The sequence below is a fragment of the Theobroma cacao genome, chromosome 1 (genome assembly GCF_053813885.1).
Source record: "Theobroma cacao isolate CCN51 chromosome 1, ASM5381388v1, whole genome shotgun sequence".
In the NCBI taxonomy this organism is placed as follows: domain Eukaryota; kingdom Viridiplantae; phylum Streptophyta; class Magnoliopsida; order Malvales; family Malvaceae; genus Theobroma; species Theobroma cacao.
Genome location: NC_142639.1, coordinates 31,900,961 through 31,924,513, shown reverse-complemented (window position 1 = coordinate 31,924,513; position 23,553 = coordinate 31,900,961). Strand labels below are relative to the sequence as shown.

Here is a 23,553-nt window from a genome sequence, read left to right as displayed (position 1 = left end):
AAAAAGAGTTAATTAAGAGGAATGAAACAAATATAGAACTTAATTACTAACTAAGCATGTCAACTCCTCAAAAGCTTTCCATTTTTAGTTTCCATCTTCTCTTCCTTTCCTTACTTCCATTGAAGATTACCTCTTCACAAAGAACACAAGCCGAAGCCCTTATCCAATGGAAGAACACCTTGCTTTTCTCTCCAGTTTCTCTCAACTCTTGGTCAACAGCAAACATCAACAATCTCTGCAACTGGACTGCCATTGCTTGTGACAACACTGGCACAGTCTCTGAAGTAAACCTCTTCAATGCTAACATTATTAGAATGCTCAACCAATTCAATTTCATACAATTTTCAAATCTCACACGCTTCGATCCCAAGAATAATAGTCTCAGTGGACCAATACCTTCTGCCATAAATAACTTGTCAAAGCTCATTCTCCTGGATTTGAGCAATAATTCTTTAGAAGGCAATATACCGCTGATGCTAGGGTGATTAACGGAGCTTCAATATCTCAGTTTGTTCAACAACAATCTCAATGGTACCATCTCTAACCAAATTAGCAATCTCCAAAAATTGTGGTACTTAAACCTTGGTTGGAACAAATTAAACTTTCCTGATTGGTCCTAATTTTCAACCATGCCATTTTTAAGACACCTCAATCTAGGAAACAATTCACTTAGCTTGGACTTTCCTGGTTTTGTAGCTGATTGCAGGAATTTCACTTTCCTAGACTTGTCAGTGAATCATTTGAATGGGTCTATACCAAAATCAGTTTTTACCAATCTGAGCCAGCTTCAGTATCTCAATCTCACAAATAATTCATTCCAAGGACCATTATCATCAAACATATCCAAGCTTTCCAAGCTCATAAATCTCCATCTAGGAACCAATAAGTTAAAAAGGGCCTAATTCCTGAGAGTATAGGATTCATGTCTGATCTTCAAACTTTGGAATTGTATGAAAATTCATTTGAAGGGAATATTCATGTTAGTATAAGCCCTACAAGCCAATCTGTGGTTGTATGGGAATTACAATTTTGAGATATTCATATATGACATTTTGTTATTCATAATAACATTAAGGTAGTTCTTTATCCATAAGTTTGTGATTTAATTACTTTTTGTACTTATGTAGATAAAGCCCATGGAACTATATATGCCTTGCAAATGAATTGTATTGGGATACAATTATGAGATCTTTATGCATTAAAGCATTGTTCCTAAAAGTTCTTGATCATTGTATTATTGAGACAAGGCATTAATAATGCTCAAAGATTGGCACATGTTATGTTCCTTACTTGTGAAGTAAGCAATCGTTTTAATAAGTTGAAGTATAGAGATACTTGGAACTAGCATGTGGGTGTTTGCCATGGGAAAGTGAGTTCACTGAACATGACCCGCCATGAGAAGTGCAATTGGTATTTCACTCAAGTGTCTATGTAATACTTCTCATGTGTCAGTTGTGTAAATACTCCATAGAGTTGAGACACCAGGTTGTCTTATGTGTGGAGTGCTATGCTTTGATTTCATCCCTATAGGTGCCTAACCAAGGATGCCAAAACAGGATGCTTTTGGGTATAACATGAAGCATGTGAAGGCAAATGAGTGGTCAAGATAGGAATCATCACCTCAAGTGATTCAAAGGGAAATATCTCATTAGTTCTTGGTTGATATTAGCTTAATCAAATCATTGGCCAAGGAGATTAAGAGATTATGAAATGAGTTTCATAAGTCTCCATAAGGATAATGATCTAACTGTAAAAACAAATATGGAGATCAATAAAAGTAGGCACTGCATCAAGCTCTTATCATCTTCGAGATATATGATGAGGGAATGAATTACACTGAAAAACTGTACACTGAAAGGTTGTCAAAGAATCCTTTGACTCTCCTAACAATTGGATGGCCATAATGCATTGCTAGATGCCCATCATGGTTTATGAAATTGAATTAGTTAATTTAAAATTGAATATGATTCATTTAAATTAATTAATTAATAATATTATAATTCAATTCCATTGTCAACATGTTAGGAACCTAATGGGTCACACACAAAGGTTGCAATTTGGATTAAATTGGGAGTATGATGATTTAAGTTAGACTTAAATCAAATTCTAGGTTTTAACTACTAAGGACCTAATTAAAAGAGTTTAATTAGGTATTGGTTAAATATTATAATTGTTATAATATTAAGGACTTATTTTTCAAATTTCAATAAGTTAAACCTAGATATAAATATCACATTATAGCCACTCTTTTTTTTAAGGAGAAGGAACAAAAAAAAAATCATGTGTGCATCATTAGAGGCCAAACGATTGAGTGGCTGGGATTCTTTCATACAAAAGGTGTTCACGTTTTGTCACCAAAAGGAATCCATTTGGTTACGATATCATTTGGAAAGGTAAAACTTTTTTTTTTGATTTTATGTGGTGCTTAACTTTGCATTAAACAACCAAGGTGATTCAAAGATAGGAGGCATGGTTTTTTATTTTATTTCAATTTTTTTTCACTGCATTGATGCTCTAATCATGCCGTTCCTAGCATTGGTATCAGAGCCTCCCTTGGCTCGTTTTAATGCAATGGTATGTCTTGTTATTGTTAATTTCAATTCTGATTGGATGTGAAGGATTTGGAAGATAGCAAGTAAGTGTTAAATTTTGATTATGTTTTAAAGTAGTTTATCCCATATTCAGGTTTTGATTTTTAATACTTATTTGTTTCAGTAACTAATCTTGTTTAAGTGTCTCAATTTTGCAGAACAATATGTGTACGAGATGCACAAAAGAGTTTAGCAAGAAAAGGATTCGAATTCATGGGAAACAAGATGCGGTTTGGTAATAGAATTTGATTTTGTCCAGAATTGCATGTGGTTTGATTTTCAGTTTTGAACAGGGGTCTAAAAGCCTCCAAAAATTCTGAAAAAATTTGGAAGTAATCTACACTGAAATTGTTTCAATATGATTAATTACCAGCTAAAAACGGTGAAGGAAAGGCCATGAAATCATGGCTGAAACCATTGCTGCCAGCAGTAGTTTCTGGTCATGATTTTGCTGAGAAAGTAATCTTCAAAGAGTTCTAAAATTGTGCAATTGTTCTATCTTTTTGGATAAATTTTGAAGTTTGAATATGTTCAAAAGATGCATGGAAAGATCACAAAAATTAACGGATTTAATCCCTTAATTTATGCCATCATAATGCCACATATGCAACCCAAAAACTGCAGCTATGTACAGGATATATAGGCTACGTTTTTTTGAGGTTTTGACTAGCTAAATCAAGTCCATGAAATTTTAGTACGAAAAGGTTCCATATGTTAGCTTACCATGTTTAAAATTTGGGAATTAAATTTCCTGATTTCATGCTGCATCAAGCCATTAACAATTAGAAAATGAACTCGAAATTAGTTGTACGCTAATTTTGGATGCCTCATATGATTAACAATTAGAATAAGACATAGTTTTAATTTTAGGTTCATGTGGATGGATGAATGTGGATGATTATGGACTAGGCCCAATATGATTATGGATGTATGGTTAAATTGTATCATGGTATTTATTTATTAAATAGGGTTTGCACACCTTGCCTTTCTCTTGATTTTCAGGGATTGTAAAATTCTTTCCTCACCTAAATCCCTTCGGATGTACCATGAGGTTTCTTTACTAAAATGTAATTAGTTACATATAAGTGTAGAATTAGGATTAGTTTAGGAGTTATTTTACAATTTGAAGATGAAGACCTAAAGGCGCCATGAAGATTCAAGGAGGAAGATATTGTATGTTATCCCCTAGGTTTGACCAAGCTAATTTCCTTCGATGGCTCAAGGAAATTAGTATAGATAAAGTCCATAATCATCCAAAATAGTATGCATGAGATAGATTTATTTATGCAATTAATAAATGCTATGCATGCAAAGATGAGACCTTAACTAAGTTAAAAATAAGAAAATCCCTCGGTAAATATTGAGTCACATGCCACGCATGATTAAGTTACCTTCCACCATATAGCAAGATAACCTGACTGATCTTTTAATCGGAGACTTGTTGAGCACACTCAAGGTCACACTTTTACACGAGTATGTTTGAGGTATTAGTGGGTCTTACTCAACTAGTTTCATAAAATTCGGATGCTTGGAAACTTGATTATTATGGAAACTAGAGGAAATGGCTAGGCGAAACATATATAATATGTTTAGGCAATGTGTTGTCACATAGCTAATCTAGGAGTTGTATAGAGATACAATTGGTAAGTTTAGTTACCTACCTAATCCACATATCATGGTTTGTTGAGCACACTCAAGGTCATGACTAGAATAGATAAGGATCCTAGCCCACTAAGAGAATCTTTGTAGAGATCTCTCGAGGTGATATGGAGGGTTATCATCTTGAAGAAAATAGTGGGAGCAATCAATTTAAGATTTACTATCTCATCTTAATTGATTATAACACATGATTACTCATAAACGTTCTTAAGTGTCTAGGTTGTTAGAATGCAAATACATATTACTTTGCTCGGCATACTTGATGTCATCATGAAATTTGGGCCAAAATGTTTGGACTGGTATATCAAGTTGAGAAATGTTCTCAAATATCTATTTAGAATAGATGTCGTTAAGGAAGATGTCCTTGCCTTCTTGACAAGGTCAAAGAATGAGAAACTTGTTGAAGTTTCACCTTTGCCATGTATATGATTGAAGTAAATCTATCTACTATTGATCTGTCATCATGGGTATTAGATATTGGATGTGGGTCACACTTATGTAATGACATGAAGGTGCTGGAAACGAGTAGAAGATTAACGAAGGGAGAAGTGGTCTTAAGAGTAAGAAACGGAGTAAAAGTTGCTGCATTGGCTGTGGGGATAATTACCATACCTTTACCTTCTGGGTTGATCTTGGAATTAAGATACTTTTACTATATTCCTTCTATATCTCGAAATATCATATCTGTGTGATACTTGGCATTATATGATGATATGAAATTTTGCATTAAGGGCTATTGTTGTTCTTTCTCGAAAGGAGAGATGCATTATGGTGGAGGGACACATTTGAACGGTCTTTATATTCTTGATCCCAAGAGACCCATACTTAATATAGAGGTAAAGAAAGCAAAGAAAGATGATCCAAAACTAGCCTACATCTGGCACTGTAGGCTTGGACACATCAATGAGACTTGCTTAACCAAGTTATACAAACAAGGTTACATCGATCCATTTAATTATGAATCTTACTGAACATGTGAGTGTTGTCTCCTTGGTAAGATGACCAAGTTGCCTTTCACTAAGAAGAGTGAACGAGCTGGGGTCTTACTATGACTTGTACATTCGGATGTATGTGGTCCTATGAATACTAGTGCTAGAGGAGAATACTCCTACTTCATCACCTTCACAGATGACCATTCTCGCTATGGTTATGTATATTTGATGAAATATAAATATGAATCCTTTGACAAGTTCAAAGAATACAGAGCGGAGGTTGAGAAACAAACTGGGAAGAGTATTCTCACTCTTAGATCTGATCGAGAAGGAGAATATCTTAGCCAAGAGTTTCAGGATTATCTGAAAAAGAATCGAATTCTCGCACAATGGACTCCTCCAAGGACTCCACAGCACAATGGGGTGTCTGAGAGAAGGAATTGAACATTATTGGACATGGTTCGATCCATGATGAGTCGTGTAGATTTTCCTATATCTTTCTGGGGATATGCCCTAGAAACTGTTGCTCGCATACTGAACTAGGTTCCTACCAAATCAGTTGATAAGACACCATACGAGATATGGAGTGGAAAAAAGCCCAACTTGTCTTATGCTAGGATTTAGGGATGTACTACTTATGTGAAGCGTACAATGTCTGATAAGCTAGAAGCGAGATCAGACAAATGTAAATTTGTGGGATATCCTAAAAAAACACACAGATATTATTTTTATAATCTTATTGAGCAAAAGGTGTTGGCTCCATTAGTTTTTGATGATAATAAAACATTCTCATTTATTTGTGTCTAATATCTTTACTTGAGTGTGCAGGAAATTAATATATAAAATTAATTAATTTAATTCTTCAAAAAGTATATCAAAAGAAAAAGAGGGATAAAAATAACAAGAAGCAAGTGTCTAACAAGGAGGAAGCTTATTGGTGAAACAAGGAATAATATTAGTTGACCAAGATTCAAAATTGGAGAAATGGTGGGTTGAAAAGTTTGAGAAACAAAACTAACTTAATCGATCAAGTCAGTTGACTAAGTGCTCTCTGCCAAGATCTGTAAACCAGAAACAGAATCAACTTAGTCAACCAAGTCAGTCGACTAAGAGCTCTCTGTCTACAATTTGAACCAGAGCACTACAAGACAGATTAATGGCTAGAACTCATCCTCAACTATTTCCAACGGCCATAAACTGTCAAATTGCCATTAGAGTTGCATCTTCAAGTATAAAAGGGTCTTTCAACAATTAGAAACAAGTTTTTTAGAAGCCTTGAATGAGATTTGACTATAGAGAGTTGAAAAAACAAAAAATCTTCATTGCACTTGTTTGCACTTAAATGCCTACTCTTTGCATGTATATTTTGCACTCAATCTTGTACCAATTAGATCAACCAGTGATTATAGATACTTTTTTTTACTACTCTTCTTGTATTCTTAGAGTGAGGAAGTCACTCTAAGGGGTTGTTCAAGCTTGGGACGGCTTGATTGTTGAAGGTTGTGGTTGAGCCTTGAAAAACCACTTTGGGTTTTAGTTGAGCCCGTGAAAAACTAGTGTAAAAGGTTTTGGCTGAGCTTGGTAAAAGTTATTGTAAAGCTTGGTGAAAGCTTGTGAATTTCACTAGTGTTTAGTGAATTTATGGGAAAATCCTTGGTTAGATAATCAAGGTAGTGGATGTAGGTCTTGGACCAAATCACTCTAAATTGCTGTGTATCTTATACTCTGTTTTTATTTTCTTAAGTTCTGAAAATTAGTTTTCAATACTGTTAAGAGCCAAGTTGTGTTATTCACCCCTCCTCTAGCATATATTATTGGGACCAACAATTAGTATCAGAGCTAATTCCCTGTTATTAAGGCTTAACATCCTTTGAGAGGATCCAAATGGCTCAACAAAAATTCATAGTTGCTGAGGGACAATCAATAAACGGACCACCTTTGTTTGATGGCTCTAATTACCCTTATTGGAGCACTATAATGTCAATTTACATTAAAGCTATAGACTATGAAATGTGGGACGTCATAACTGATGGACCCTTTATGCCCTCAACCGTGAAAGTAGTGACAAATGTGTTGATGCCCAAGCCAAGGTCTGAATGGACTGAGGCTGAAACTAAGAAAGTTCAAATAAACTTTAAGGCCATCAACACATTGCATTGTGCATTAACCCCCACTGTATTTAACAAAGTCTCAAGATGTACAATAGCTAAGCAAATGTGGAAAAAACTTAGAATAATTCATGAAGGGACTTCTCAGGTAAAGGAGTCAAAAATTGCTCTATTAACACATAATTATGAAATGTTCAAAATGGAGCTTGGTGAAGACATCACCAGCATGTTTGATAGATTTACAAACATCACAAATAAATTGAGTCAACTAGGCAAGCCTATTCCTGAACATGAATTAGTAAAAAAACTGCTTAGGAGTCTACCAAAAAACTGAAAGCCTAAAGTGATTGCCATTAGAGAGGCTAAAGATTTGAACATCATCACACTTGATGAGATTTGTGGTTCTCTTCTTACTTATGAGCTGGTGCTTAAGGAAGAAAAAGAAGAACACCGAAAGGAAGCAAAGGAAAAGAAAAAGAGTATTGCATTTAAAGCTACCATCCTTAAAGAAGAGTTGGAAGAACTTTCCTGTGATGATGATGAAGAATTAGCTCTGGTTGCAAGAAAATTTAGAAAGCTAATGAGTAGAAAAAATTGAAGGCTAGCTAGAAGAGGTTTCAAGAAAGACCAAGGTGCCTCATGGAAAAACAAAAACAAAATTGACTCTAATAAAAAGGAAGAGCTCATCGGCTACTAGTACAAGAAACCTGGTCACTTTAAGTCTGAAAGCCCATTGCCAAAAGATGAAACTCCCAAGAAAAATAAGAAATCCAAGAAAGCAATGGTGGCTGCTGCATGGTCAGATAGTGACACTTTAAGCTCTAAAGCTGAAGATGAAAAATCTAAGGAAATAGCCAATATTTGTTTGATGGCACAAGATGATGAAATAGAGGTATCCTCATCCCCCTGCAATAATTATTTTGATGACTTGCAAGATGAGTATGAATGTCTTTACGATGAATTTGAAAAGCTTTTTTCAAAATACAAATCATTAAAGAAAAAGGCTGCATTACTTGAAAATGATTTGGATCAAATCAAACAAGAGTTTACTTCTGTTTTGAGCAAAGAAATATTTTGCAAGTTGAGTTAGAACACTTAAAAATAGACTTTAAGGTTTTAAAACAAGAGTTGGAAAACAAGTCTGAAGCTTTGCAAATAATTCTTGATGAAAACACAACTCTTTAATGTTTAAAAAATGAATATTCAAAAAGAGATGTCTACCATAACAAAAATTCAGCTAAAGCATTACCTAGATGTTATAATTGTGGTAAATATGGTTATTTATCATATGATTGTTTTAAGAAAAGAAAAATGCAGAAAGTTAAGAAAATCTGGATTCCTAAGAGATCCTTTGTTGCAACTAATACTTAAGGACCCATCAAAGTATGGGTACCTATAAAGAAAAACTGAAATTCTATTTTGTAAGTTGAGCTGGACTTAAAGGAGACATGTTCAAGAGCTCAACTTAAGAAGAAACAACCTTAGTACTTAGACAGTGGCTGTTCATGGCACAAGACAGGACATGAAATGCTGCTTGCTCAGTTGGATAAGAAAAAGGGGGGAACCGTATCCTTTGAAGATGATTCAAAAGGTAGAATCCATGGTATAGGTACCGTTGGTAAGAATTCCCAAACACAAATCAATCATGTGTTGTTGGTTAAAGGATTAAAGAACAATTTACTAAGTATTAGTCAATTATGTGATAAAGGATTTAAAGTATGTTTTGATTCAACTAAGTGTGAAGTGATAGATATGAGTACAAATAAAATATCATTTATAGGAAATAGATTGAAGAATATGTATGTAATTTTTCTTGAAGATCTTGAAGTAAATAGTGAAGTATGCTTTGTTGCAAATGCTAAAAATGATAGCTGGTTATGGCATAGAAGATTAGGACATGTAAGTTTGCATACTATGTCAAAATTAATTAAGAAAAATCTTGTTGCTGGACTGCTGGAGTTAAAATTTGAGAATGATAGGATATGTGATGCTTGCCAACTAGGAAAACAAGTAGGACATCCTTTAAGACTAAGAAGATAGTGTCAACATCTAGACCTCTTGAATTGTTACACATTGATTTATTTGGTCCAATAAGCACAACTAGCTTAGGAGGAAAATCTTATAGCTTTGTAATAGTTAATGACTATTCTAGATATACTTGGGTGTATTTTCTTGCTTATAAGAATGATGCTCTACAAGCATTCTTAAGTCATTGTAAAAAAGTGAAAAATAAAAAAGGATTAGCCATAGTTAGCATAAGGAGTGATCATGGAGGAGAATTTAAAAATGATGAGTTTGAAAAGTTCTACAATGAAAAGAGCTTGGATTACAATTTTTCTGCACCTAGAACACCCCAGCAAAATGAAGTTGTAGAGAGGAAAAATCAAATCTTAAAAGAAATGGCTAGGACCATGCTATGTGAGAACAACCTACCTAAATATCTTTGGGCTGAGGTAGTAAATACAACAGCTTATATTCTTAATAGAGTATCAATAAGACCCTTGATTTCAAAAACTCCATATGAACTTTATAAAGGTAGGAAGCCAAATATTTCTCACCTTAGGAGTTTTGGCTGTAAATGCTTTGTATTGAATAATGGAAAACAGCCCCTAGGGAAGTTTGATGCAAAGAGTGATGAAGCAATATTTTTAAGATATGCATTAAACTCAAAGGTCTATAGGATTTTTAACAAAAGGACCTTAATCGTTGAAGAATCAATTCATGTACTTTTTGATGAGTCAAATGCTTTACAAAAAGAAGTTCATGATGATGATGTTGATGTAGAAATCCTAGAAAAACAAATGGAGGAAATGAGCTTAGAGAACAACAAAAATAATGAAGAAAGCTCACCTAGAAGAGAAAATGAAACTCCACCTTTAGAAAATCTGCAAAGAGCAGAAAATCAGCATGATGATCTTTCAAAGAGTTGGAGAATTGTAAGAGACCACCCACAAGACCAAATAATAAGTGACATTTCACAAGGAGTTAGAACTAGAAAAGCAACAAGAGAAACTTGTGAGTTTTTAGCTTTAATATCTTAAATTGAACCTAAAACTTTGAAGAAGCTAAAACCATTGAAGGTTGGATAATGGCCATGCAAGAAGAACTTGATCAATTCACAAGAAATTGTGTATGGTCATTGGTACCTAGACCTTCAAATCACCCTATTGTTGGTACAAAATGGGTATTTAGAAATGAGGTAGATGAGTAAGGAAATGTAGTTGGAAATAAAGCTAGACTGGTAGTAAAAAGATACAACCAAGAGGAAGGAATAAATTATGATGAAACCTTTGCTCCCGTTGCTAGGATTGAAGCCATAAGGTTGTTGCTAGCTTTTGTATGTTTCATGAATTTTAAACTGTTCCAAATGGATGTAAAAAGTGCCTTCTTAAATGGATTAATTCAAGAGGAAGTATATGTAGAATAACCACCTAGTTTTGAAGACTTTGAAAAATCTGATCATGTTTTCAAACTTCATAAAGCCTTATATGGATTAAAACAAGCTCCTAAAGCTTGTTATGAGAGGCTTTCAAAATATCTAGTTGAAAAAGGGTATGATAGAGGCAGCATCGATACTACATTGTTCATAAAAAGATATCTAAATGATTTAATTATTGTGCAAATATATGTGGATGATATTGTGTTTAGTGAAACTAATGAAGTTTTATGCAAGAACTTTGCAAAGGAAATGCAAGGTGAATTTGAAATGAGCATGATGGGAGAGTTGAAGTACTTTTTTGGTCTTCAAATTAAACAAAGTGAGGAAGGAATCTTCATCAACCAAGAAAGATACACTTATGATATGCTCAAGAAATTTGATATGCTGAAGCTGAAATCAATTTCCACACCAATGAGTCCATCCACCAAACTTGACCTAGATGAAAAAGGTAAGGATGTAAATCAAAAGCTCTATAGAGGTATGATCGACTCTCTTCTCTATTTAACAGCAAGTAGACCAAATATTCAGTTTAGTGTGTGCCTGTGCATTAGATTTCAGTCACAGCCTAAAGAATCACACCTAACAGCTGTTAAGAGAATTTTTAGATACCTCATAGACACTCAAGAACTAGGAATATGGTACTCTAGACACTCAACTTTTAGCTTAGTTGGATATTAAAATGCTGACTTTGCTGGCAACAGAACTGATAGAAAAAGTACTAGTGGAACATGCCAATTTTTAGGAAAGATGCTTGTGTCTTGGTCTAGCAAAAAGCAAAACTCAGTAGCTTTGTTAACAGCTGAAGCAAAGTATGTATCACTAGGTAGCTGTTGCGCACAAATTTTTTGGATCAAACAACAATTAAAAGACTATGGAATAACTATGCATAATGTACCAATATACTATGATAACACAAGTGCAATCAATATATCAAAAAACCCTGTGCAGCACTTTAGAACAAAGCACATTGAAATAAAACACCATTTTATTAGAGACCATGTTGTGAAAAATGATATTAAAATAAAATTTGTGAACACTTTACATCAATTAGCAGACATTTTTACCAAACCTCTAAATGAAGATAGATTTTTTGAGATTAGAAGAAATTTAGGGATGATTAGTATGAACGAATTATAGGAAAACCTTTGGCTCTCACATAAAAAATAGAGTGCATTCAGTCGACTAAGGAAATCTTAGTCAACTAAGAGTGGTCTGACAGCATTAAATAATAAGATTGAGTCAGTTTAGAGAATGAGGAATAAAATGAGGTAAAAATATTATCGGGTGCAAAGAGAAAGAAGAAATACTGCCAAAGGTAAATAACCAAAATTTTAGAGGGAATTTTGAAATTATAAAGAATGAAAGTAGGGCAGCACTTAAGGGAAGGTGAATAGTTTTTCTAAGAAATAATTGCTGACAACCTTTCCTCTTATCTCCCCTGAAACCCATTACTTTAAAAACAAAAATCTAAACCTTCCTGTTTACCTATGAAATCGACTCAAACCCTCAGAAATTTCTAGAACCAAAATGGCCAGAACATCTCAGAGTAAAGAGATATCAGAAAAGAAGAAAGGGAAAAGGCCAATGTAGGGAGGAACATGAACAAAAAGTTTGAAGAAGAAACAGAAAATCATGCCTGCTTCAGTGAAAGAAACATCCAAAAAACTAAAAAAAAAAAAGTAAAAAATTGACAAAAAGAAAGAAATAGAACCCTCACTTCACAAAGGTACCAGTTCTTCTTCTTCAAAGTTTAGGAATAAGTTGCATGAATATTGGTTCAAAAATATCGAGAATGCACCAATCTCCTATGGCAAAGTTATTGATTGGAAGAGTTTTGAGGAAAATGTAGAAATCCAAACTAGCTTATCTGAGTACTTTGATGAACTGAAACTAAAAGGTTACAACACCTTTAAGAATAGGTCTTATAGTCCAAGTCTGGTTAAAGAATTCTATTCTGGCATTGCTTTGAAAAGAAAGGAATTAATAGACTCTGATGATTATGATGAAGATGATTTGAATGTATATTTGAATGGAAAAGAATTTATTGTGACTGCTGAAGATTTAGGAAACCTGCTAAAAATAGAATGTAAAAAAGGTGAATTTGAGCTGCCTGAAAAATATGATCCATCCTCATTGTGGGAGACATCACTGGGAGGAAGGAAAAGTATTCCTCAAAGAGCAATTCTGGTCTGATAATCAGTCCTTAGATTAGGATTTTACATTATTTTATAGCAACCAACATTCAAGGTAGAAGTGGAAGCCTTAGCTACATTAGCTTTCAAGACTTCTGGCTGATGTGGCATGCCTTTAATGGAGTGTCTTTGAATTTGGGAAGATATATGATTGAAAAGATGAGAAGTGCCTGTAGACTTGATAAGGTTAATTTGTTGTATGGAAATGTAATTACATCCCTTGTGCAGAAAAAAGGAATATGGGCAAAAAGGTATGATATGGACTTGGTAAAAACTAGAGATCGAGCTATTTATTATGTGAGTTTGGTTAAAATGGGGTATATACTCGATGGGGAAAGGTTCATTAAAACCTCCAAGATTGATCCAAGAAAAGAACATAGCCTACCTACTCAACTTGAAGGAGCCTCTTCTAGATTCTCAAATGAAGTAATTTTCAACTTGTTCATGAGGATTGATGGAAAGTTGACTAACCAAGGAGTAAAGCTACAGAAAATTGAAGACAAAATCACTGAGTTGGAAAACAAGCTAAAGGAGAAAGGAAACATGCCAACTGAACCTGTGGTTGCAGACAACTATGCAACATCTAGCGCTGCACCAACACAGCAAGGTGCTGAAGGTTTAGCTAAGTCAACAGAAAAATCTGCTCCTCATGTTGGAAATTATGGCATTCAAGCTGAAGGTTCCCCTACAAATCTACCAATCCTATTCTGCAGACTGAAGACTCTCACCAAGGGGATGATTAGCCAGCCAAGACACCCTTTCCTGAACTTCAAAGCAAAAATTAATCGGAACAAGGGACTGAAATGGTTGGTTCAGAAACAAAGAAACATCAGGCCTCTCCTCAAAATTCAGAGGAAGTTTCCATTATGAATGTCTTCCACCAAATGGTTAAGGAGGCACAAGCTGAAAAAGACACCTCCAGGACAAAAACTCAAAAAGATGGTAAAGATGCAGGAAAAGGAAAGAAACTGGCATCAGCTCTCAAAGTAAAGACAAAATCCCGGAAAGAAAAAGCCACTCTAGCACTATCAACTAAGGCAAAACCACCAACCAAGGGAAAGAAGACTATGGCCACTAAAACAGCTTTTCTCAAGAGAAGAAAGTCTTCCAGGTTGGCAGATAAATCCATACCAGTTTTAGCGTCTTCTCCTCAGAGTCCAATCCCTATCTCAAACAAGTCCTCACCAGAACCTTCCCTTAGATAGTCATCACCTCTCCGATAGCCCTTTCCTTTTCCTCTAAACCCTTTCTATGACACTGAATCCTCACCCTCTGGCACATCAGCTGAATAGAAGCCCCTTCCTTTGATGCTGACAAAAAGAGGAGTAGAATAGGTGCAGGAACCAAAAAATAAATTTTGAGAAAAAAAATGTTAGGGTGGAGGAACCAAGAACCTAGGAAAGAAAAGAAAGCAGAATCAGGAGCAAGAACTTAAAAAAAATAGGAAATAGGAATCAAAATTGTCCAAGGGCAATTTCGAAATACTTTTTTATTAACTGCTCTTTATGCCATGGTGGCACTTGAACACTTAAGTTTAATTCTGTTGTTTATATAGTTGTGTCTGAAAAGTGAATGATGAAATGTCTATGTTGTTTAACTGCTACAAATTGAAGTCTGCTGATATTTTATTATCTTGGTATTTTTACTGTCATGAACAAAATCTGTTGATGCTATGTTGATATTGATGCTGATAAATGATTTTTGTTATGGCATTATGAATAATTTCTGTTTGTAAATAGATATAGATGGGGTGTATAGTATATCAATTGAAACATGAATGATGTAGACAAAATCTGAAATCAATAAACTGTTGATAGCTGTTGGAATATTTATGAAATCTGTCAACACTTACTACTGAAAGTTTAATGATGATTTGCTAATACTTACTTGTTGCAAATCACTCCATATTGCTGCACATATGTACAATGTCATTTTCTATATGACAAAAAAAAAATTTGATGAAATAAAGTTAGCAAAATATGCACATACTTAGGGGGAGCAATCTCATTTTTTGTAAAAAACTAAAAAGAGTTAAAAAGACACTATGCTATTAATAAAGGAATGTTTTGCCATCATCAAAAAGGGGGAGATTGTTGGCTCCATTAGTTTTTGATGATAATAAAACATTCTCATTTATTTGTATCTAATACCTTTACTTGAGTGTGCAAGAAATTAATATATGAAATTAATTAATTTAACTCTTCAAAGAGTATATCAAAAGAAAAAGAGGGAAAAAATAACAAGAAGCAAGTGTCTAACAAGGAGGAAGCTTATTGGTGTAACAAGGAAGAACGTTGGTTGACTAAGATTCAAAATTGGAGATGAGAAACAAAACCAACTTAGTCGATCAAATTAGTCGACTAAGTGCTCTCTGTCAAGATTTGCAAACCAGAAACAGAATCAACTTGATCAACCAAGTCAGTTGACTAAGAGCTCTTTGTCTGCAATTTGAACCAGAGCACTACAAGACATATTAATGGCTATAACTCATCCTTAACTGTTTCCAACGGCCATAAACTGTCAAACTACCATCAGAGTTGCATCTTCAAGAATAAAAAGGTCTTCCAACAATTAGAAACAAGTTTTTTAGAAGCCTTGAATGAGATTTGAGATATAGAGAGTTGAAAAAACAGAAAATCTTCACTGCACTTGTCTGCACTTAAACGTCTGCTCTTTGCATTTGTATTTTGCACTTAATCTTGTACCAATCAGATCAACCAGTGATCATAGGTACTTTCTTTTACTACTTTTCTTGTATTTTTAGAGTGAGGAAGTCACTCTAAGGGATTGTTCAAGCTTGGGATAGCTTGATTGTTGAAGGTTGTGGTTGAACCTTGGAAAACCACTTTGGGTTTTAGTTAAGCCCGTGAAAAACTAGTGTAAAAGATTTTGACTGAGCCTGGTAAAAGCCATTGTAAAGCTTAGTGAAAGCTTGTGAATTTCATAGGTGTTTAGTGAATTTGTGAAAAAATCCTTGGTTGGATAATTAAGGTAGTGGATGTAGGTCTTGGACCGAACCACTCTAAATTGTTGTGCATCTTATACTCTGTTTTTATTTTCTTAAGTTTTGGAAATTAGTTTCCAATATTGTTAAGAGCCAAATTGTGCTATTCACCCCCCTCTAACACATATTATCGGGATCAACAAAAGGTGTTTGTCTCAAGGCATGCCACTTTTCTTGAGAAAGAGTTCTTAAATGAAAAGGCTAGTGGGAGTAAAGTTGTACTTAAAGAAGTTCGAGACCCACAAATTGACATTTCATTAGAACTTGAGCTTGAAATTGTGACATCTGATGTATAACCACAATCTCAAGAGGCACAACCACTCAAAAAGTCTAGTAGAATACGTCAAGCTCTAAAGAGATATGGATTTCTCTTGGATAAGGACGCATTGCCCATAAATGATGAGCCTACAACCTATGAGGAGGCGATGTTGGACATCGATTCTGAGAAATGGCTAGAAGCCATGAAATCTGAAATGGATGCCATGGATACCAATCAAGTATGGACTTTGGTGGATCCACCTGAAGGGATAAAACCCATTGGGTGCAAGTGGGTCTTTAAGAGAAAGATCGATGTAGATGGTAAGGTGCAAACCTTTAAAGCTAGACTAGTAGTAAAAGGTTACAAACAAAGACAATGTATTGACTTTGAAGAAACCTTTTCACCAGTTGCTATGCTTAAATCCATTAGGATTTTGCTTGCAATTGTTGCATACCATGATTATGAAATATGACAAATGGATGTAAAAACTACATTCCTTAATGGAAACTTACGAGTGGAAGTGTACATGACACAACCTGAAGGTTTTATATCCAATGCTAATGCTAATAAGGTGTGCAAGCTTCAAAAGTCCATTTATGGACTTAAGCAAGCTTCTCGGAGTTGGAACATCCATTTTGATGAAGCTGTAAAAGGGTTTGACTTCATCCAAAATGAAGATGAACCATATGTCTATAAAAAGGTTAGTGGGAGTGCCATAATTTTCCTAGTGTTATATGTTGATGACATATTGCTCATAGGAAATGATATACCATTGCTGCAATCTACAAAGATTTGACTGTCCAAATAATTCTCCATGAAGGATTTGGGAAAAGCAACTTACATTCTAGGAATAAACATCTATAGAGATAGATCTAAAAAGTTGCTAGGTCTTTCCCAATCTACATATATAGACAAGGTGCTAAAGAGGTTTAGCATGATGGAGTCTAAGAAGGGACACTTGCCTATATCACAAGGCATCTATCTCTGCAAGGACATGTGTCCAAAGGATCAAGAAGAGAGAAATCGCATGGATAAAATCTCATATACTTCAACAATAGGATCTATCATGTATGCGATGTTTTGCACTAGACTAGATGTATCTTATGCTCTAAGTGTCATGAGTAGATACCAAGCTAATCTTGGTGAAAGTCACTGGAAAACTGTGAAAAACTTCTTGAAGTACTTACGAAGAACTAAGGATGTATTTCTGGTTTATGGATGAGGTGAACTCCAAGTTAGGGGTTATACGGATGCAAACTTTCAAACTGACAAAGAGAATAGCAAGTCACAAAGTGGATATGTGTTTATACTCAATGGAGGTGCAGTGAGTTGGAAGAGTTCCAAACAAGAGACGATTGCAAATTCTACAACCAAGGCCGAATACATATCTACTTCTGAGGCAGCGAAAGAGGTAGTTTGGATTAAAAAGTTCATTACCGAACTAGATGTGGTTCCCAGCATTGTTGATCCAATACCTTTGTATTGTGATAACAATGGAGCCATTGTACAAGCAAAGGAACCAACGTCTCATCAGAAATCCAAACATGTATTGCGGCGTTACCATGTGATCAGGGAGATCATTGGAAGATGAGACATTTGCATAGAGCCTATACCCACTGAGGATAATATTGCTAATCCTCTCACTAAAACACTATCCCAGCAAAAGCATAATTGTCATGTTGAGAACATTGGTATTAGATACATAGGCGATTGGCTTTAGTGCTAGTGGGAGATTGTTAGTATAAGCCCTACAAGCTAATATGTGGTTGTATGGGAATTGCAATTTTGAGATATTCATGTATGACATTTTGTTTTTCTTAATAACATTGAGGTAGCTCTTTATCCATAAGTTTGTGACTTAATTACTTTTTGTACTTATGTAGATAAAGCCCATGGAACTATATATGCCTTGGAATTGTATTGGGATACAATTATGAGATCTTTATGCATTACAGCATTGTTCCTAAAAGTTCCTGATCATTGTATTATTGAAATAGGGCATCAATAATGCTCAAAGATTAGCACATGTTATGTTCCTTACTTGTGAAGTAAGCAATCGTTTTCATAGGTTGAAGTATAGAGATACTTGGAACTAGCATGTGGGTGCTTGCCATGGGAGAGCGAGTTCACTGAACATGACTTGCCATGAGAAGTGCATTTGGTATTTCACTCAAGTGTCTATGCAATACTTCTCATGTGTCAGTTGTGTAAGTACTCCCTAGACTTGAGACACTAGGTTGTCTTATGTGTGGAGTGCTATGCTTTGATTTCATCCTTATGGGTGCCTAACCAAATATGCCAAAACAGGATGCTTTTGGGTACAGCATGAAGCATGTGAAGGCAAATGAGTGGTCAAGATAGGAATTATCACCCCAAGTGATTCAAGGGGAAATATCTTATTAGTTCTTGGTTGATATTAGCTTAATCAAATCCTTGGCCAAGGTAATTAGGAGATTATAAAATGAGTTTCATAAGTCTCCATAAAGCTAATGATCTAACTGTAAGAACAAATATAGAGATCAATAAGAGTAGGTACTGCACCAAACTCTTATCATCTTCGGGATATATGATGAGGGAATGAATTACATTGAAAAACTGTACACTGAAAGGTTGTCAAAGAATCCTTTGACTCTCTTAACAATTGGGTGGCCATGATGCATTGCTAGATGCCAATCATGGTCTATGGAATTGAATTAGTTAATTTAAAATTGAATATGATTCATTTAAATTAATTAATTAATAATATTATAATTCAATTTCATTGCCAACATGTTAAGAACTTAATGGGTCACACACAAAGGTTGCAATTTATATTAAATTGAGAGTATGATGATTTAAGTTAGACTTAAATCAAATTTTAAGTTTTAACTACTAAAGACCTAATTAAAAGAGTTTAATTAGGTATTGGTTAAACATTATAATTGTTATAATATTAAGGACTTATTTTGTAAATTTTAATAAGTTAAATCTAGATATAAATATCACATTATAGTCACTTTTTTTTTAAGGAGAAGGAAACAAAAAAAAAAGATTTTCTCTTGAGTGCTGCCACTCTTGAGAAGTTTATTTTTTTTTGAAAACTTCTCTTTTGATTCTTTACTGAAAATCAAAAAAGAAAAGAGGACAAATCGTTGTCCACTTATTAACACAAGCCCGTGGCATAAAGCTCTTTTCTTGAGAAAGATCCGTTGTAATCGTGTGTGCATCATTAGAGGCCAAACGATTGAGTGATTGAAATTCTTTCACACAAAAAGTGTTCACGTTTTATTACCAAAAAGAATCCATTTGATTACAATATCATTTGGAAATGTAAAACTTTCTTTTTTAATTTTATGTGATGCGTAACTTTGCATTAAACAGATAAAGTGATCAAAAAATAAGAGACATAAATTTTTTATTTTATTTTAAATTTTTTTATTACGTTGATACTCTAATCACGCCGTTCCTAGCAATTCCATCTTCTTTAGGACGACTATCAAAGCTCCATATACTTGATTTTCACTCAAATGGCTGGAACTCTACAATTCCGTCTGAGCTTGGTTCTTGTTCTAACCTCTCCTTTCTAGTCTTAGCCGATAATCAACTTACTGGGGAATTATCTATGTCGTTGTCCAAACTCACCAAAATATCCGAGCTGGGTTTGTCAAATAATTCTCTTTCCGGTCAGATCCTGCCATCTCTCATCACTAATTGGACCAACTTGATCTCACTGCAACTCCAATACAACTCTTTCACAGGAAAGATTCCACCAGAACTTGGCTTATTGACAAAGCTCAACTATCTGTTCTTGCTTAACAACAAGCTATCAGGGTTGATTCCCACCGAGATAGGGAACTTGGAAAATCTAATAATGTTAAGCCTTTCAACAAACCAGCTTTCTGGTTCAATTCCGCCGACAATATGGAATCTTAAGAACCCAGAACTCTTGCAGCTTTTCGCAAATAATCTCAACGGTACTATTCCACCAGAGATCGGTAATATGACATCGCTGTCCTCTTTTAACCTTGACTCAAACCTTAACTATAAGGGGAGTTGCCAGAGACCATCTCTCGCCTCACTAATTTACAGGGCTTTTCATTGCATACTAACAATTTCTCAGGAAGAATTCCTCGGGATTTTGGGAGATATATTCCGCGGTTGGCTTATGTTAGCTTTTCCAACAACAGCTTCTCTGGGGAATTGCCTCCTGAATTATGCAGTGGCTTTGCTCTTGAATACTTTAGCGTTAATGGCAAAAACTTCTCAGGGCCATTGCCAGCTTGTTTGAGATCTTGTAGTGGACTAAATAGAGTTCGTCTTGATGGGAACCGATTTTCCGGTAACATTACAAATGCATTTGGAGTTCATCCAAATCTTGAATATATTACTCTTAGTGACAATCAATTCATCAGTGAAATCTCTCCAGAATGGGGAGAATGCAAAAGCCTTACCAATCTACAGATGGATAGGAAACGAATTTCTCGTGAAATACCAGCTGAGCTTGGGAATTTGACTCTGTTGCGGGTGCTAACTCTAAGCTCAAACGAGTTGGTTGGGAATATTTCTACTGAGCTTGGAAATTTAAAAATGTTGTTTAACATCAATCTGAGTCAAAATCATCTGTCAGGACAAATCCCTCAGAGTATAGGTAATTTGGTAGATCTTCAATATTTAGATTTGTCAAAGAACAGCTTGACAGGAATAGCACCAGAAGAGCTCAAGTACTGTGACAAGTTATTGAGCCTGAGCTTGAGCCACAGCAATTTATCTGGTGCCATTGCACGTGGGCTAGGGAGCTTGATTTTCCTGCAGTATTCATTGGACCTTAGCAGCAATTCATTCTCAGGGAAGATCTCTCCAGAGTTGGGAAAACTTGTTTCGCTGGAGAATCTTAATGTTTCAGGTAACGATCTCTCTGGTGAAATCCCAACAACATTACCCGGTATGATTAGTCTTCATTCATTTGATTTCTCCTACAATGAGTTGACAGGTCCAATTCCAACTGATGGTCCATTCCAAAAGGCGCCCAGCGAAGCCTTTGCTGGAAACTCAGGTTTGTGTGTTTATGTCGACGGATTACCTCCTTGTAATTCAATTTCAACCAGCAAAAGGTTCAGAATGCGTACTGTGAAGGTGGTTGTTGTAGTTCTTTCGGTCTTTGGCGTATTAGCATTAATTGCTGCTGCAGTTTTTGCACGTCATCGCCTAAGAAATCAACCGGGTGGGGAAGCTGAAGGTAGTGAGTTTGAAGGTTCTGAGTCGATATGGTTTAGAGGAAAAAATTTTAAATTTAGCGACATTGTAAAATCGACTGAGGATTTCAATGAAAAGTATTGCATTGGGAAAGGAGGATTTAGAAGTGTTTACGAAGCATTGTTGCCCACAGGTCAAATAGTTGCGGTTAAAAAACTCAATATATCAGACTCCAGTGGTATTCTAGTTACCAATCGCCAGAGTTTTGAGAATGAGATTCGCCTATTGACAGAAGTTAGGCACAGAAATATCATCAAGTTATACGGGTTCTGCTCTCATAGGGGGCTTATATACCTAGTTTATGAGTATATGGAGAGAGGAAGTTTGAAAAGTGTACTGCATGGAGCAGAAGGGGAAGTGGAGCTAGGCTGGGCTACAAGGGTGAAACACGAGTGAAACTTGTGCAAGGAATGGCTCATGCAATTGCCTACTTGCACCATGACTGCTCTCCACCTATTATTCACCGAGACATATCTTCGAGTAACGTTTTGCTGGAAACAGGATTTGAACCAAAACTCTCAGATTTTGGCATTGCAAGATTGTTGGATCCTAATTCATCCAATTGGACATCAGTTGCAGGATATTTTTGCTACATGGCTCCAGGTTAGCTACCAATTTGATTTCTGCATTTTGATCTCTTATCCTCACTTAGTATTGATATATCAACATTTAGCAACAACTTCTATCATAAAGGGTTTGTCTCTTATGTTTGCTTGGTTTTTATATGAATGCTAACATTGTTTCTCAAATGTTTAGAGCTTGCACTCACAGTTCGGCTCACAGATAAATGTGATGCTTACAGCTTTGGAGTAGCGACATTGGAGTTTATGATGGGAAGGCATCTAGGGGAACTCTTGAATCCCCAATCATCATCAACTCTGTCAGCAGAAAATACAGAAGTGTTGTTGAAGGATTTGCTAGACCAACGACTGCCTCCTCCCACAGGCCAAATAGCAGAGGAAGTTGTGTTTGCAGTGACTATGGGCTTAGCATGCACAAATATCAGGGCAGAGTCAAGACCCACCATGCGTTTTGTGGCAGAAGAACTATCAGCAAGAACACAGGCTTCCGTGGGTGAGCCACTTGGAAAGATTAACCGTTAGCAAGCTAAATGGATATCAGAAGTAATGAGCAAGCTACAGTTTGCGGAGGGAGAAAGATTGGCCACCCAAATCCCAGTTCACTATGGAGTTAATCCTGCAATACATTTCTGTCACTTAAAGAAGACAAAACTTCTGTTTTTTCGGTAAGTGCTTTTCCTACTTAGTAAGTTGAATTATGGAGGTTCCACTAGAAATCGGCAGCCAGGGGTATCCTACGGTGGCCTCACAGGCTTGGCACCAGTACATTACTCTGTTTCAAACCCTTGTTTGGCGGTAAAATACTAACTTTACTGGTCCAATTGAGTTCAAAATGTTGAGCGTAATTTTCTGGTGTGGAAACTTTGGAGCCTAGTCATTTTCAGAAGTGGTTAATGGAGAGTGAAGGGTCATTGTTATTTATTATTTATATTATTTTTCAAGGAGAAATTTAGTACGTTTTGCTAAATAAAATTCCTACAATTTTCAATTAATAATTATAAAACAATGATCAAAATTGACAAATATGATTTTTCTATACATTATATTAATTTAAATTCATTTGAACCATTGAGCTAGTTTTGACTATAAACCATGGTTTTGACTTTTGAACAAGTTGTACCGCATACATGCCTATGGTAAAATCCAATAACTCCAAATTACTTTATTTGTTTTTTTTTTTTAATTTCTAAACGATATCTTTTGTCTTAATTAAAAAACAAATGAGACCCAATTACCACATAACCTATTGGACGTTAAATAGACATTTTATGACACAAATATGCCTTATACCATTTTCAATTAGACATATTCTCTTTGAAAGAAAAATCATTTCATCCCTCCCCAAAAACCTTGACCAGGAAAAAAAACCCAGAAAGGAATTTTGATTATCAAGCTTGTGCCTCGTTATTTTTCATATATAAAAGTAGAGTTTTTTTTTTTTTTTTTTAAAAAAAATGGGGAATCAATTGTGCTTATGAAGGAGCTGGTATTACTTGGCAGCACATCTGAAATTCGTTGAGAACCAAAAAATGTCAACTAGGCGAATACTATCTTGT

General features: G+C 35.2%; 1 pseudogene across 1 annotated transcript; it reads left to right on the top strand.

Annotated features, from left to right (window-relative positions):
* The first annotated feature begins 56 nt into the window (after nucleotides 1–56).
* Nucleotides 57–22,918, top strand: LOC18613084 (uncharacterized; annotated as a pseudogene). The gene is made up of 3 exons (XR_016025750.1): nucleotides 57–983; nucleotides 19,634–22,019; nucleotides 22,173–22,918. The product of XR_016025750.1 is annotated as an uncharacterized LOC18613084 (transcript).
* Nucleotides 22,919–23,553: the final 635 nt, after the last annotated feature.